The sequence below is a fragment of the Maniola jurtina genome, chromosome 15 (genome assembly GCF_905333055.1).
Source record: "Maniola jurtina chromosome 15, ilManJurt1.1, whole genome shotgun sequence".
Classification (NCBI taxonomy): domain Eukaryota; kingdom Metazoa; phylum Arthropoda; class Insecta; order Lepidoptera; family Nymphalidae; genus Maniola; species Maniola jurtina.
The window spans coordinates 1,080,606-1,099,135 of NC_060043.1; the positions used below are offsets into that span (position 1 = coordinate 1,080,606).

The 18,530-nt window shown below is 37.9% G+C and overlaps 1 protein-coding gene across 2 annotated transcripts in view; it reads right to left on the reverse strand.

Moving 5' to 3' along the window:
• The window catches only part of LOC123872326, a 48,835-nt gene extending 35,133 nt beyond the window's left edge, over positions 1 to 13,702 (reverse strand). For both annotated transcript variants that reach the window (XM_045916541.1, XM_045916540.1), the window contains exon 1: positions 13,221 to 13,702. The gene's annotated coding sequence lies outside the window, so the exon portion shown is untranslated. The remainder of the gene's footprint in view (positions 1 to 13,220) is intronic.
• Positions 13,703 to 18,530: the final 4,828 nt, after the last annotated feature.

Sequence of the window (18,530 nt, forward strand, 5' to 3'; positions counted from 1 at the left end):
AAGCTCAAAATGGAGGGCCAATTTTACCTATAACAACAGTGGTTGAACGCGTAGCTGATGCGCTTAATATTGGACAACGAACTGTTAGACGGATAACTAAAAAAAAAATATGGCGAGACTGGCACAGAAGAAAATAAACTTCACACACCAAAAAAGAGAAAACGAGCAAAACCAGTCGTAGGCATCGATAGCTTTGATGCCGATGCTATCCGAAGACATGTTTACGGCTACTATTTACAGAAGGAGTATCCAACAAGAAAAAAGTTGGTGCATTCACTGAAGGAAGCTGGATTATTCTTCGGTGGGGAAAGTTCTTTAACGAAGATTTTGAAGACCATTGGATTTCGATACAAAAAATGTAACAAACGCAAAATATTGATGGAAAGATTTGATATAGCGATGGCAAGGTATACTTTTTTACGGCAAGTGAAAGAAATCAAAAATTGGCAAAATGTTGTGTTCTTGGATGAAACATGGCTTAATGCTAACCATACTGTAGGCCGTTCTTGGAACGATGACACAGCAGCATCTACTTCCAAAGTTCCTGTAGGAAAAGGATCGCGACTTATAATTTGTCACGCCGGAACCATCAACGGGTTTGTCGAAGGTTCTCTCATGGCTTTTGCGTCAAAAACCACTGGAGACTATCATGAAGACATGAATGGAGAAAAGTTTACTGAATGGTTTACCTCAATGTTGTGTAGCCTCCCTGAACCATCTATTATAATTATGGACAACGCCCCATACCACTCGATGCAAATTGACAAGCCACCTGCCCAATCCCAAAAGAAAGCTGATATCGTCGCATGGCTTCGTAAAAATGGCGTAGATGCAAACATGAATATGTTAAAAGCGGAATTAGTACGTCTTTTAAAAGAAAACAAACCAACCAAGATCCGATACGTCATTGACGAAATAGCATTAGAACATGGGCACAGAGTTATACGGTTACCGCCTTACCATTGTGAGTATAATGCGATTGAGTTGGTGTGGGCTCAAATTAAGGGATATGCTGCAAGACACAATACAGAACCCCCATTTACCACAAAAAAATGCTAAAATTATTAGAAGAAGCTTGTGAACATGTGACTAAAGGAGACTGGGAAAAGGTTGTGAATAGAACTGTTAAATTAATAAGGGAAGATTATGAAAGTGATGTGAAAATAGATAATATTATAGAAAACGAACATATAATTATTAATGTATGTGATGATAGCAGTGACGACAGTGAAAATAGTAGTATGGACGAATCTGATTAATTATGGTCTTTTGTGGCACCTTTTTTGGTATCTTTTGTATTCATATGTTTCTTGTGTGCATATAAAGTATGTATATTCATTTTCGTTCAAATATTCAGTTCGTTCAAATAAATTAAATAAACATATACATTTTTGTTTTATTAAACCTATTTAATCAGGTACAAAAACAAAACTTAATTGTTTTTTGTTCGAGAATAAATTGACATTCCACATCACTATTGTAATGTGTCAAACCGGCCATCATAGCGTGCCGCTAGTGTAACTTATAAAGTGACAGTTGAACCAGCTAGACAAAGTTAGAGCAATTTAGTGAACTCGTTAAACAAATAGTTACACGAGTTTAAATCGACCGTTTACCTGCCTATGCGGTCATGCATGTAACGGTTGCATGCATAGTTTTCAAATTATAACTGACGTTCCAAAATGACATGAATGTTGTTAATTATGACTTATTTCTTACACGAAAATAGTTGCCTTCAAACTACGGAAATATAATATATAAATATCGCTCACCCATAATATTATATATATTAAATTATATTATAAATATATATAATTAGATATTTATATATTAAATTATATTCCGTAGTTTGAAATCAACGACAAATCTGAACTAATTCTAAGCAAGCTGCCTAAAACTGTAAATTCTTTCCGTCCGCGTTGGTATAAGCAATGTTTCGTAACCAGTTACCAAGTAAGATTAATATTTGAGTCTAAAGTTGTTTAATTCTATCAAACAGTACAATTTCAGTAAATTTTGAACAGCATTTATTCGGTTTTTTGCTCTTCTTGTAAAGTGCAATTTAATTTCGTGTGATTACATAGTTTTTTCAGCTGCTTTTCAGTTTTTCTCTTAATTATTATAGACGAGCACTTAGCTGCAATCAGACCTGGTCAAGTGATGATGGCTGATGACGAGCGCGCTTACCTAGAAGATGCTTATTCACTCTTGACTTGAAGGTGCCCAGCCCATATTAAAAGTAGAGGGGAAAATTGATGGCGAAAGGGCGTTCCATATCCTAGCGGTTCGAATTAGTTATCTAAGTATTTCTAATTCGAGGAGGCAAATCGTTTCGTACGTGTCCGTGGAATTACGACTGCAATGCCTTGCGCTACGAGAGGAGGAAACAGCAAAAACTTTGCATATCCATCGATATATCGATAACGTAGAACTAGACCGACTCTATTCGTTCTAGCGTGCGAACCTCACGCGATCAAATGAAAACGTGTACAGGTAAATTGGACAAATCTAGAACGGGGCAATTTGGTTTTTTCTAATCTCTTTAACAAACTTTTACTGCATAGCAGGTGTAGCTACAGTTTTTAGGGTTCTGTACCAAAATGGTTAAAATGGAACCCTAATATGCGACTTTCTCCGTCCATTCGTCCGTCCGTCTGTTTGTCAGTCACAGTCGAGTAACTATTAAAGCTATCAACATGTGGAGTAGTTATATATAATAGTGGCCCAACATCATTGAAACAAAAAAATCATAGTTTTAGGCATAGTACCTGGCTAATTTTTACGTGCAAAGTGTCGAAAAAAATACCGGTACCCCCTTATCTTTGAAGTTAACCAATCGAAAAATCTGAAATAATTATGGTCAACCTCTACAAACAAAGTTAGTTTTGCTTGCGGTTCGTTAGAAAAAGTGAATCTTACTGTTTTACTTTTTCTGTAGTACCTACGGGACCCTCGGAGCACGAGCCTGACTCTTTCTATTTTTATTGTGCTTTGCATAGCATATTTCTTCGATCCTTGGGGAAAAGTTCCAGTACACTTATTTATTACTCTCAAATGAAACTCATTCTGAATTTTATAAATTGTTTTTCATACATTTTGTAGCGAACGCGCGCGAAGTGCTTTGGCATACATTTTTCAACATAAAAATCACTAGATGATGCCCGCAGCCTTGGTTTTTTTAAATCTCGCGGAAATTCCATGATTTTCCGGGATAAAAGTAATCTATGCCCTTCCCCAGGATGCAAACCGATGACGAAAACTGACTGTTTTGGTACAGAGATACTGTACCAAATTTCGTCAAAATCGCTTAAATGGATGGGCTGTAAAAAGCTAGCAGACAGGCAGACAGACACATTTCGCATTTATAATATTAACTATGAATTTCTTTTAAATAAAGAGTAGATAGCCCCTAATAATACGCGCAGCGTTTTGCTCGGGGGTAGGTAAACCCAAAAAAGAACTAAACTGCCAGGAGGGTTCGGCCACCTGGCGGGAATGCGGTGAATACTACCTTAGTGACACCCGCGCAACCGCCAGTCCGTTGAGGAACAAACACAGGTTTTAGTGGGTGCAAGCCCCACATAACCACTCCGTTTCCCCTGACGGAAGGGTATGCGTTAGGCATTTCCTGTGTATAAAAAGGGGGTTCCGGCCGCTGCAACTCTAAGTACCTACAAAGCCTTATAACCTTAAAGCAATATAAGCTTTATGAGTTGCAAAATGTATTAAAATTATGTGAAGTATTGATCTCTACATAAGTACCTTTGTCGATAAAGTAGGTAAATGTTGAAAAGCAATCATTATGGTCTCCTGGGTATGAAATGTCCACAAAAGTATAATTTGAATTTGAAACATGAACGACATAATCAAACTTTTAAATTGACTTGGTATGAATATCATTACTAGTTCGGTGTATGTCCTTTGGGGGTATACTAATAACATTTTTTTTTTTAATGAAAAGCCAAAAAATTACTTGTACTTAACCTAAAAAAACTGATCATAAATTAAATGAGAACAAGTACTCGTAAGTAATTCAAAAAGTTTTCTGAAAACCCCGACAACGGTTTATTTGCACGGCATGTTTTCAGCCCGCACTCAAAGCGCATAAAATCCGCCATTTTGATTTTATAAGATTTTTATGTACATATACATAATAATGTACATAAAATAAAATATAATCACACTTCACACTATCGCACACTATAAAGGCGAAAGTTTGTGTGTATGTTTGTTACTCCTTCACGCAAAATCTACTAGACGGATTTGGCTGAAAGAAATGGAGATAGATAATACCCTGGATATGCACATAGGCTACTTTTTATCCCGGAAAATCAAAGAGTTCCCACGGGATTTCGAAAAACCTAAATCCACGCGGGCGAAGTCGCGGGCATCGGCTAGTAATAAAATGTGAATAGATTTATAAAACGTACATTTATTAACGTATATTTAGTATATATATAAAACGTACATTTAGTTAACGAATATTACATCCGAACAGGTCAAAACCATAACCTTTTCAGTCGGGTAAAAAATTATGATCATCATTCCTCTATGGAAACTCTCTTCACAGAATGAGAAGGGTTTTGGTCATTGTACATCACGCTAACCAAGTGCGGATTGGCGACTACACACACCTTTGAGAACACCAAAAATCCAATATTGTATAGAAGTAGGCGTTACTTTTGAACGCACTGAAGTCCATGGTATACAAAGAATCAAAAGCTTAATTTGCTATAATCTGCTGAAAAAGGCAAATCTGTATGGTACAACATGCATTATGCGTAATACACCACCCACCCTCCCACTGCTAAGCATGCAGGAAAAGTCAGCCACCAAGCAAGCCCCAAGTATGACCACAACGCCACTCAAATCCACCAGACAAACTCGACGCACATTTCGCTCCAACACCGAAGTATCCTCAGGAGATGTAGGCCTTACAATGCACAATTGCAAAGTTTAGTATTACTAAATACTTTGCAAAGTATACGTCGAGTGTGTTCTATTGGATTTGTGTGGTGTTGCGTGGTAGTACTTGGGGCTTGCTTGGTGGCTGACTTTACCTGCATGCTTAGAAGTGGGAGGGCGGGTTGTGCATGTCGCATGCTGCATGTTGTACCATACAGATTTGCCTTTGTCAGCGGATTATAGCAGCAAATTAACCTTTTCATTCTTTGTATGCCTATCAATCATCCAAGAAATCGCGGGAATCGCCTAGAAAAAGTTTTTTTTAGGTAGGCTACATCATTTGCTAGTAAGTAGGTGTTAGAGTTTGAATTGTTACACAACCACTCGGTGTATGTTGCAATAGGTATATACATTTGCAGTTATACCTACATGTATAATTGTACATTAAGCAGTTTGCAGAAATGCTAACATACAATAATAATGAGCACCGCGTTTGCACAATGCGATCGCAGCCAGTTTAAACAGGTAACTAAACGTTTACACAAATAACTGGAATTGAACGATATTCTCCTACTCTCATATCATTAACTAGATTATGCTCACGACTTCGTCCGCGTAACACAAATTGCAAACCCCCATTTTATCCCCTTAGGGGTTGAATTTTCAAAAATGCCTTTCTTAATGTCTACGCCATAATAGTATCTGCACGCCAAAGCCCGATCCGTCCAATATGTGATAAAACATAAGGAAAGTATATTAAATAGGTATCCCCGACTAGTGAAGGTTACAGTAACTAGAAAAGAGCTGATAACTTTCAAACGGCTGAACCGATTTTCTTGGATTATAGCTAAGAACACTCTCGATCAAGCCACCTTTCAAACAAAAAAACTAAATTAAAATCGGCTCATGAATTTAGGAGCTACGATGCCACAGACAGATACACAGATACAGACGTCAAACTTATAACTTGGGTTGGGGGTTAAAAATTTATAAGGGTTACTACAATTTCTAACTAAGATATGTCCTAATTATGAAAACTGCTTCTCTTTGAGTGGCTCTACATCAAATACGCGGTACAATTGGCCCCGAGCTGCAAGTTTGATGAGAGAGGTCGCTTCATAATTCACGTTGTTTTACCTAACAGAACCACCCCTCACGTAACTAATGTACCGTAGAAATGTAATCTAGGAAGGTATTGCAAAACAGAAAATACCTATTTGTATACAGAACTATGGTGTGTCTGCTTCGCAAGGATGCAACTTTTGAAAATCCTTTCTAAGTGAAAATCTATTATAGAACAATGAAAGTAGTTATTTAATTTCAGAACATCTAAGATCTAAATTATAAAAACAATGAACCTAAAACTAAAAACCTTAAAAAATGTAATATAAAAACTAAAATAAATTATTAAAAGAAGTCCCTTTAGGTAAGGTTCCGAAGATACTGGCAGCGTTCTCCCTTTGAATGGCTAGAACAATTAATCTACATGCAAAATCTATATGTTGAAGCGCCTTTCTCATTGTGAAAGGAAATCCGTGCTCAGTAGTGAGCCAGCAATGGGTTGATGATGATGATACAGAAATAGCATCTTTGAGTGGCTGCTCATCAACTACGCAGTGCAGTTGGTGGCACGATGCAAGTTTGATGAGACAGGTGTGAGTTGACAGGTCGCTTCATAATTCACGTTGTTTCGCCTTATAGCACAACCCCCCACGCAACTAATGTACCGTAGAAATGTAATCTAGGAAGGTATTGCAAAACAGAAATATATATATTTGTTTACAGAACTAGCTGATCCATTCACTCGGGTGGAAAGTTTCAAAATTCTTTCTGTGTGGGTTCTATTTTTAACCCCCGACCCAAAAAGAGGGGTGTATCTGGGAATCTGTGTATGTGTCTGTAGCATCGTAGCTCCTAAACTAACGAGCCGATTTTAATTTAGTTTTTTTTGTTTGAAAGGTGCTCGATCGAAAGTGCTATAATCTAAGAAAATCGGTTCAGCCGTTTGAAAGTTATTAGCTCTTTTCTAGTTACTGTAACCTTCATTTGTCGGGGGTGTTATAAATTTTTAATTTACACTTGTTCTGTGTTTTTAGTGGGTTTTTTAAATAAAAATATAAACATTAAGCTCTAAAAAATGATACCCCACATGCTAAAGTAAGAAAAATTTTTTTTTCTTTGTTTCCTTTTTCATGTATGGAAGCCCCCCTGAAAAATTTTTACAGACGGGCAGACAGCAGAGTGACATTAATAGGGCCCCGTTTTTACCCTTTGGGTACGAAACCCCAAAAATTAACACCACCAGACCAGACTTTTTTGAAATTGGTTTTAATTGGAAAACAATATTTCACATGGGAAAAACGAGGCAAAAAGTTACTGGTACGGGGAACAATACCGCGCCTCTATTGTAATTATTATGTTTCCGAGTCAGTGACTCGTGGCAATAGCAGCGCAATATTTCACTGCACTAGCAGGGTTCCGTACCCCAGACTGCGGCAAAGCAAAAGGATAGATTTAGCTTGTTTCTTGAAAGGCTTCAGCCGTGGTCAATTTTGAGCCTCGATAGCTCAACGGCTTTAACCGTTACCAGACTGAAATCCGAAAGGTTGCCGGTTCTAATCCGGTGCACTGTTGTCGTACCTATTCCTGGCACAAGTATTACGATTAATTGGAAGGGAAAGGGGAATATTAGTTGCAGCATGAACTTGGGTAAAATTCTTTAAAAGAAAATTAAAAAATATTAACACTACAACCCTACTAATAGTATTAGTATCAAAAACCAGTGGTAGCTGCTCTTGACACTTCAAAAGTACTTGTAAAAGTCTAATGGAATAAAAATATTTTGAATTTGAATTTAGAGGTGTAAACAGTTTTGCTAAGTACTGTCTGGTTTTCTCACGATACCTTACGATGTTTATTGTTTAGTTGAATATCTATTCTATGTAGGTAGATATTACTTATAGGTTTATGAAATAAGTCAAAGGAAAAGTTAGAAAAGGCTTTTTTTTCTTTGAAATATATTTTTATCAAGATTTATTACTAAGAATGAAGGAACCCTACCTACGCAAATACCTAAGAAGATTAATTTCAAGAAAGCTCTGAAGTTCATTCCGATAAGGGGCTTAAAAGTTTACGTTGCCAGGACTGCGTCCTATAAAACCTAGGATAAGTGTTTATTTTAAAGATTTTGCAATCTGAAAAAAAAGGTCAAGTGGAGTCGGACTCGCACAGGAAGGGTTCCGTTCTTTGACGGCCTTCCTGGCGCAGTGGTAAGCGCTGTGTGGTCTTCTTAGTGGGAGGTCCCGGGTTCGATGTCTGGCAGGGGTTCGGAATTTTATAATTTTTTATTTTCTGGCCCGGTCTGATGGGAGGCTTCGGCCATCGCTAATTATCACCCTACCGGCAAAGCCGTGCCGCCAAGCGATTTAGCGTTCCGGTACGATACCGCGTAGAAACCAATCAGGGTTATGGGTTTAATGAAACTGTAATACACCTTCCAAGTAAGCCCGCTTTCATCAACTGCATCTTTGCACTTCTCATCAGGTGAGATCTTGTATCGAAATAAAAATAAAAAAGGTACGCCGTTGCCCGTTAGAGAATTCCATGTCCACCTTTGATCTTCATCATAAGGTTCTTGTCTTTGTACTTTTCGGAAAATATTTATGAAAATAAAGCTAATGAATCAAAATTCGACTATCATGCTATATTATATGCCTCTGACAGAGTTCATGTCCGCCTCCCACCTCCATCATGGCTGGCTCCATGGCTGGTAGCTAAGGGCTATGACGAAACAGAAAATATTTTAATAGTCAAGAAATAGCGCGCGAGCATACACACCGCACACACACACACACACACACACGCCCACACAAACAAACACAAGTACTTGTAGTAAACTTTGTACTCCTACCTTCTGCAATACAGGTATTTCCTAGTGCAGAAGGTAGGAATCTCAATCTTGATATGTAACCCATGTATAAGTATCAAATAAAATTATTATTATTATTATTATTATTATTATCATCGCGAGACGCTCAATGGTACCGCAATCATCTATTGTCATCCAATTCACACGTCTCAGCATCAACTCTCGGACAATTGGAGGTATAGACTATTGGTGCATACATTTTGAACTATCACTCCCCGACAGGGTGGTAACTAGCCACGGCCGAAACCTCTCATTAGATCAGACTACAGACAATTTAGAAAATATTAATTCCAAAACTGTCCCGACTGGAAATCGAACCCGGGACCTCTCATTTGTAAGATCACACTGCTCACCACTCAGGGAGTTAAAACTAGTCTCTACCTAAGTCCCCACATCACAATAGCACAGGACTATTTACGTAGAGGTACTTAAGGCACCGTATTGCATAAGGAGGTCACAACCCAATTTAAATTGTGCCTTACATTTACGGGTCGGAAGTACCCGGGAAATACCTGCCGTTTCAATTTTGCACCCACATTAAGTACAGAAGTCGAGGTTTTTTAGAAAGCACAGGGATTGTGTTTTGTGAGGTGAGGTTCGTGGGGACTAGTCCTAACAACTTAAACAACGTAGGTATATACCTAATGTAGATAACTGGATGGATGACCGAGTAACAAAATTTTGATGGCAGCGATCATTTTATTTTTTCAGTGAACTACCAATTTCTATTTATTTCCAAAGGCGACTGACCGTCTCCCATACATCGTTGGGCCCAGAAATTGATACAAGTTACAAATTAGTGTGATTTGTTAGATAAAAATATCTCTATTTACACTGTTTTTAACCCCCGACCCAAAAAGAGGGGTGTTATAAGTTTGACGTGTGTATCTGTGTATCTGTGTATCTGTCTGTGGCACCGTAGCGCCTAAACTAATGAACCGATTTTAATTTAGTTTTTTTTGTTTGAAAGGTGGCTTGATCGAGAGTGTTCTTAGCTATAATCCAAGAAAATCGGTTCAGCCGTTTGAAAGTTATCAGCTCTTTTCTAGTTACTGTAACCTTCACTTGTCGGGGGTGTTATAAATTTTCAATTTACACTTGTAATTTACACAGTTGGAGTGACAATTGTATAATCAAAATAATATATGGGCTGAAATCCATGGTAAGGTTATGTTAGATAAATAATCCCTTCTGCGGTGTTCCCATTAGATTACAACATGGGGTTATTCAAAAAATTCCTGAAAGGCCGTCAAATGCTTCGGCTTATGAAAAATGTGTACTAGATTTTATTTTAGAACTTAAAATTGATTACACAATTTTCTCTTTTCAAATTTCTTGGTATTTTCAAAGAAATATTCGGAATTTCTCCAGCCATTGCCAAGTCGAAATGAGATCTTTTGAAAGGCAATCGCTTCCCATTCCGACTCCGGGCGCGGAGTGGCGACTAAGCGAGACCATTTGAAAATCAAACAAGTTGCTTTTAAGATGCCCTCTTCCCTCTTTGCTCTATACAGTGAGTTGCGACTTAAAAGCTGTTAGAATTTAGCAGTAAATAACAGCTACTTAAGTAAGCTGTTTAGAGAAATGAAGAAAATGTTTGTACCTCCGCTCTATACCTACTATAAAGATACTCGACTACAGAAATATTCTATGTTTATTTGTGAATTCGTGGAGATAGAGGTAAGACCTCTACCTCCATTAGACCTTTGGCTGTTCCTCGAGTACTCAATCATCATCATCATTATCTCAACACATCGCCGGCCCACTACTGAGTATCTCTTAGTATGCAAAGGGTCATAATCCAAATGCGGATTGGCAGACTTCGCATACCTTTGAAAACATTATGGACAACTCTCAGACATACAGGTTTCCTCACGATGTTTTCCTTTACCGTTAAAGCAAGATTTAGTAATAGTTATTTGCTTAAAATGTACATAACTCCAAAACTAGAGGTGCAAATCCTCGAGATCGATGCGTGACGTCTAAACCTCTAAGCTACGCGTTCTCTGAAGAACCTCTTACTTTTTGGGGTTCCGTTCCGCGCCTCAAAAGGAAAAAAGGAACCCTTATAGAATCACTTCGTTGTCAGTCTGTCGTGTCAGTCAAGAAAACCTATAGGGTACTTCGTTGGCTAAAATCATGAAATTTGGCAATTTCAAAGTAAAGGAAAAAATCCGAAAACCGTGAATTTGTGGTTACATCACAAAAAAAATTGAAATATATTCATGAACTATGAACAATAAATGATTAGTATTTTCAATTTTCAAAGTAAGATAACTATACCAAGTGGGGTATATCTATACATTCTAAAACAGGTTTTTATTTATATTTATGCATATTAGTTTTTGATTTATCGTGCAAAATGTCGAAAAAATGCGGAACTCTCGGTGCGCGAGTCTGACTCACACTTGGCCAGGTTTTTTATACTTACATCGTTTTCAAGTAAACGCGGCCTGAAGATGAAAGGTAAGCTGGCGCGTTTGAAGAGGTGTGTAATCGAGTGTCGAGTGGCGCTAGATCGCTAAGATCACAACGGCTCCGACCAGCGCTATCAACCTAATCAACCTCAAGATGGGAGATTGATTTTTTCGAAAGTGTATCTAAGGCTTCATTTTTTAGGGTTTCATACCTCAAAAGGAAAAAAGGAACCGTTATAGGATCACTTTGCTGCCTGTCTGTCCGTCTGCCTGTCTGTCGTGTCTGTCAAGAAAATCATAGGGTACTTCGCGTTAACCTTGAATCATGAAAAATGTAGAAAAATACGACTGTAGTACGGAATCCTCGGTGCGCGAACCTGACTCGCACTTGGCTGGTTTTTTTCATTGATCGTGGTGAAAAAACAATAAGGTTATATCTAATGTAATATCCTTTAATTGAGTGTCGAGTGGCGCTAGATCGCTACGATCAAAACGACTCCGGGCAGCGCTATCAACCTAATTAACCTCAAGATGGTAAATTGGTATTCTACAGTGATCTTGTACGAAAAAGTACCCTCATTTTTCATTCATCGTGATGAAAAAGCAGTGAAATATACAGGGTGTAACCTAAACGCTAGCAAAATTGAAGACAGGTGATAGATATGAAGACTGATAAGATACCATAAAAAAACTACGAAAAAAAATTTTTTTATCCTCTATTCATTAAAAGTTAACAATATGTTGCAAATAAAACATTTGACTGACGCTAGAGGTCAAAAAACTTTCCGTAAATAGGTCACCCGAAGTCAATGCCGCGTCTTACGTAGGTCAAGCTCGGATTTGAACCCAGGACCGCCTACTTATAACGCCACATTGTTCAATATTGTGCAAATTAAATCATCAATATACCTCGATATTGTTTGCCTGCCTACTGTGTACTGACTATGTGTGTGTAAGCTCTTATATGTTAAACGCTCATTTCAATAAGTAATTACTTAGGTAATATGTATTCATTTCAATCATTAATTAGCTCCGAATGGAAGCTTAATTAAGGACTCTGAGCTTTAGTATAGGATCATTTTCATGTCATTATAACTCGCAACCGCTACTTATATAAAACGTTTGTTTTGAAATTGACGAACCGATGCTACTGGTCTTAAAAGCGAGAGGTCCCGGATTCGATTCCCAGCTTGATAAAGATAATTTCCCATTTCTAAATTGTATTAGATTATGTCATTCTGGTGGCTGCGGCCATGGCTATTTACCAGACTAACGGCAGAGCCGTGCAACCAAGCGATTTAGGGAGTTAAGAGTTCTTGTTCTTGTTCACCCATCACCGTTACACTACTGAGCACGGGTGTCCTCTGGCCTGAATTTAGGCAAGATTCAAATATGCTGGCCAAATGCGAATTGGCGGATTTCAAACACCTTTGAGAATTTTATGGAGAACTCTCAGGCAGTTAGGCTTCCTCACAATGTTTTCCTTCATCGCTAAAGCAAGGGATATATTGCACAGCTCAAACTACTGAATGAATCGGGGTGAAATTTGGAATGCACATAACTATTATGACGTAGTCATTTGCTAAAAAAATATTTTTAAAAATTCAAACCTCTAAGGGAGTAAAATAGGGGTTTGAAATTTGTATAGTCTACGCGGAAGATTAGCGGGGCTAGTTAGGTATATCATTATGATAGAAATTATGTTTAGATACTTAGTAGGTAATACGGTAGGCTTCCAAATCCTTCGCATAACCACAATGGATCCCTAAAACTACGAAGAAAATATTATATTCGTAAAAATGTAAATGTTTGTCTAAAAAAGAGTCCTCAAATAGTTACTGTTCAACCATAATAATATAGGGTTGAATATTATAAAATATATTGTATTTATATTACTCAAGTACAGAATTTATGAATACTCATTCATTGAATTCATAAAACTCGGTTCATTAATTAAAATATCTACTCACCACTTCCTTCATTATGGAAAAAAATCCATAGCCACCACTCCCCATAATGCGACTTATGTATTTAATTAAAAGAACACAAAAGAACTGTCAAGTTTAACACGTCCTTAAAAACCACACACGCTTTATGCTTTCATTCACAGACCTTCCCACAAAAAAAAAGTAATCGTTCGTTTGTAAATTCAAAAATTACAGTCAGCTTTCGTTCGAAAATTTCATATCACTGAGCTTAAGTTTTAAAAAAATAATGTCACATTGGGGTTTTTATCCAGTAAAGATCGAATATCGAATTTTCGCACAGGGAAATTCACGTCACGGGTTGTCCCGGTGCCCGGGACGTTCGTCGGGTTTCAGAGGCTGACTCGCGCCGGTCGCTCGAAGCTTCGTAGACTGCGCAGTCTCTTGCGTAACTATTGTTGCAAATTAGATAATTCCACGGGATGTGTTACATTGTATACATGCAAAATATACATAAGCATAACCATTTCCTTCGTTTGGGTCTAAATATTCACAGTCACATAGCAAAATATTCATGGATCGTCAATTTTTATTAATACAGATACATAGAAGTTCCCAGCTGTATGATATTATAATTCATAGAGTTAAACTTAAAATAAAATACGCAATAACAGCCAGCTGCTGGATTTGCTGTGCAAAAATTGTGTATTTTTTTTTCTAAAATCTGAACAACCTACGCAGCTTCGACCGACCCACATCTTTCGGGAAAAGCTTCATAGCGCAAGCGTAAACTGGAAAATTAGACAGGGAGGAAAACTAAAATCACATTGCAAAGAAAGAGACAATTGCAATTGGAAGTGACTGCATATAATCCACTCAATTTGTTGTCTGGGCACGTTCGAATTTTAAAAACGATGTCTTTATTGTAACAGTTTTTGTTCTTTTACCCCTATTTTCCGCATTTTGCTTTGTACTTAATAATTTACTTTTGTTTTTTGCTTCATTAAAAGATGTGTTTGCTTTATCATTTTCTTGCTTCAGTTTTTATTAGGTAGGTAACTTAGACTAACTTCGATAACTTCATTCCTCGCTCTCATTAATAATTAACTGGAAAATCTTGAAACAACTCAACGCCTTACGAAAATTCAAAAGTTACCTGATGCTTAGCTGTGATTCAGTGATTTACATAGATAGATATTATTAATAACATTTTATATCCATCCTCACACTTTAGAAAAGATAATAATATGCGTGAAAATATAATAATTCATAGGTAGTCTGTACTTACTTATCACTCAATGTTACAAATGCGAAGGTGTCTGTCAGTCTACCTACTAGCTTATAACCGATATTGACATTTGGTTTCGACCATCAAAAGGAGTACAATTTTACCTACTTTGAATAAACAATTTTGACTTTGACTTTGTTTAGGGATAACGTGCATCCTAGGGAAGGATTTTTCATTCCGGAAAGTCAAAGAGTTCCCATGAGGTTTTGAAAAACCTAAATCCGCATGGATGATGTCGCGGGCAGAATCCAAACGGCACAGTTTTGCTTTCCTGAAGCTTTCCGCCGAAGCCCGGTAGTAGATTGGACCTTCTACTTCGCGAACGAACCCTTCCAGCAGGGCACGCCGGAGGTCCTTGTTTGTATACTGAACACTCCCACAGTGCCTTGTCCAGCGGTGGACGTCTATCGTTTGATAATGACGACTTCAATTTGAAGAGCGGTGATATAAAATATTTTTTTTTTAATTCAATTACACTAAATTGTGAACATTTAAATATCGCAAATCTGTTTATAGTCCATGGACTGATCGCAGATAGAAGAGAGATAGAAAAAAATATTTATTCAATTACACTTTTACAAGTACTTTTGAATCGTCAAATATCGATATCAATTATTGAACAAGTCTAAATTAAAAATTTATAACACCCCCGACAAATGAAAATTACAGTAACTAGAAAAGAGCTGATAACTTTCAAACGGCTAAACCGCTTTTCCTGGATTGTAGCTAAGAACACTCTCGGTCAAGCCACCTTTCAAACAAAAACAAACTAAACTAAAATCGGTTCATTAGTTTAGGAGCTATGATGCCACAGACAGATACACAGATACACACGTCAAACTTATAACACCCCTCTTTTTGGGTCGGGGGTTAAAAATAATAATTTTAATAACTGCGCCAAATTGCGGGTACGAAGAACGTTTTAAAAATAATAACGACTTTCAATTAGGGAGTGCAACAAAGTTTTTAAGTTGGAAAAACCATGTTTATTCAATGGTTATTCAATAAGCCTGTGCAGAAATAATATTTATTTTGGCAGTTTCAAGTGAGTATTCACGAAAATTATAATATTGAAGGAGAGAACACTGTTCGGTTCTTACGGTACCTTTATTCAGCTGAACATAAATTTTCTCATACTTTTTTTAATATTACCCGCAAGTCGCAATGCATATACAAGTATGCCAGATAATAAATGAAATAAATAAAAATTGTTTATTTCAAATAATTTAAGTCTACACTAACTCTTAAAATGTTGGAGTCTTCTTTTAGAAGTAGGAAAATATTTATGAAAGTATGTGTATACCTAAGTTATGTCGAAGACAAAGGCGCGGGCATAATCTATGTAGTTACTGTATAAAATATTTATATTTCTATTGAAAAACGCGAGCAAAAGCGATCTTTTCACTGCAGCCAGGGGGGAAATCTTTAAAACTAGGTTAGAGTAAGCATTGTAAACAATTACAGCTACCTACTTGTGCCCGCAAGCGTACAACAGTTATTAAATGCTGAATTTTCAAAACAACCACAACACTGCCAAGCTGTACTTTACAAGGCATCATGAAAAGTACTTGGTAATAACGTTACTTTGCAAAATGTTAGATACTTAGCTACGAGTACCTACCTCTAACATCCATACTTAATATTATAAAGGTGAAAGTGTGTCTGTCTGTCTGTCTGTTACCTTTTCACGGCCCAACAATTTAACCGATTTTGATGAAATTTGGTACAGAGTTAGCTCACTTCTCGGGAAGAAAATAGGCTACTTTTGTCCCGGAAAACCAAAGAGTTCCCACGGGATTCTTAGAGGCCTGTCCGTTCTGTCTGTCTAACCGATGTTACAGAGGTAGCTTGCATCCCGGAAACTGACATAGACAACTATTTATCCCGGAAAATCAAAGAGTTCCTACGGGATTTTCTATTTCCTTTTTTTCGATTTCCTAAATCCACACGGACGAAGTTGCGGGCATCATTTAGTTTTAAATAAGGTGACGGCAAGGTGAAGGTTTTTGGTGATATTGTAGAGGTCGGGGGCTCGGTTACGGGAACGATCCTTTAACTTTTCGGAGCTATGCGTTTTTAAGCAATTAAATATCACTTGCTTTAACGGTGACGGAAAACATCGTATAAAAAACCGGCATGCCTGAGAGTTCCATTATGTTCTCAAAGGTGTGTGAAGTCTACAATTCTGCACTTGGCTAGCGTGGTAGGCTGGCCAAAACCCTTCTCATTCTGAGAGGAGACGTGCTCTACAGTGTACTAGTGATGGGTTGATCATGATGAAGGAAAAATCATCATCATCATCATTATTATCAACCGATAAGGTCTCTTGTAGGGACTTCCATACACCACGGTCTTGCGCTGCCTGAATCCAGCGGCTCCCTGCAATTCTTGATGCTTGACATCGTCTACCAACTTATTGGGGGGTCTTCCAACACTGCGTTTTCCGATACGAGGCCCCAAGGCACCTTGGGGCCCCAAAGTGTATCGGTTTTCCGAACTATGTGCTCTGCCCATTGCCACTTCAGCTTCGCAAAAGGCAAAATAGAATGTAGCTGTATCACATTGCCCTTGACCTTGCTGGTAATTTTCTTCGCGTTCATAAAGATTTATGTATCTTCCGACACTCGTTATATTGAATTGGTTCTGACAGTCTGACAATACGTCACCTGTTTGCCACTTCAGTTCTCGAAGACTCTCTGAGCCCCTACTCTGAGTTTTAAATTTGATTTTTGTTGAGCTAATTTAAGTTTTCTCTCTTCTGATTGGTCCGCATTCGTGTTTTAGTATGTTTTTTTTTTTCATAGATAGTGATAAAAATGTGGACGACATAAAAGTGAAAACTCGCCCGATGACTTGCGATGAATATCACTCAGTGAATGTAAAAGCGTAGCGGGCAATGTTGGAGATCACTCTGAGTGACAAAATTTGTAAAGAGGAAATCCGTAGAAGAACCAGAGTGACCGATATAGCTCAGCGAATTAGCCAGCTGAAGTGGCAGTGGGCAGGCCACGTCTGCCGCAGAACCGATGGCTGCTGGGGCAGACGTGTTCTGGAGTGGAGACCGCGTATCAGCAAGCGCATTGGAAAGCCTCCAACCCGCTGGTCTGACGACCTTAAGAAGATAGCGGGAAGTGGGTGGATTAGGAAGGCGGAGGATCATGTGTGCGCGCTCTTGGGAAGCCCTTATGTCCAGCAGTGGACGCAAACAGGCTGATTTATTGATTGAAGGTAAAAGGTTGGTTAAAAATAAAATAGGCATACATAACATAAGCGTATGGTAGGGGCAAAAGGTACATTTATCAATTTGCAATCCGCGGACGCTGAGATTGGCTCCAGCCAGATGTAGGCGAGTTGAAGCGATTTAGCATGATTGCTGTTCTGTCAACACATCTTTTGCACTTCTCTGCCACCCGAGAAATATTCTGCGTATCATTATTATTCTATATAATGGGATTTTTAAAAACTTAAATCCACACGACGGGTGTCATCTACTGAGCTAGAGCAGCATCTTGACGACGCAAATAGACTACTTTTTATTCGGAAAAGAGTTTTTACGGGATTTTTAAAAACTAAATGCACGCGGACGAAGTCGCGGGCGGCGGGCATCATCTAGTATAGTCCGCGACAGTCAAATTGCCCCTCTTAAGAGGGCTCTCTCCGTCACTCGTTTCATACAATCGTAGTTCCAATTTCATTTGAATATTAAGCAACGAAAGTCCATAAAATTTTGCAGACATATTCTAGAAACTAATATCTATGTCTGTGGTTTTCCAGATTTCTGTTGAAATATTCGGTTTCAAAGTTACGCGGTCTTAAAAATTTTCATACAAATCTTTTGAGCCCCTGTAATTTTAAAACTACATATTTTTAGAAAAATCTAAAACACCACAGACACAGATATTAGTTTCTAGAATATGTCTGCAAAATTTCATGGACTTTGGTTGCTTGATATTCAAATGAAATTGGAACTACGATTGTATGAAACGAGTGACGGAGAGAGCCCTGTTAAACTTAATGGTAACAGGAGTCGCAATAGCATTTTTTAGGCGTCTTTCAGTGAGGCGCAC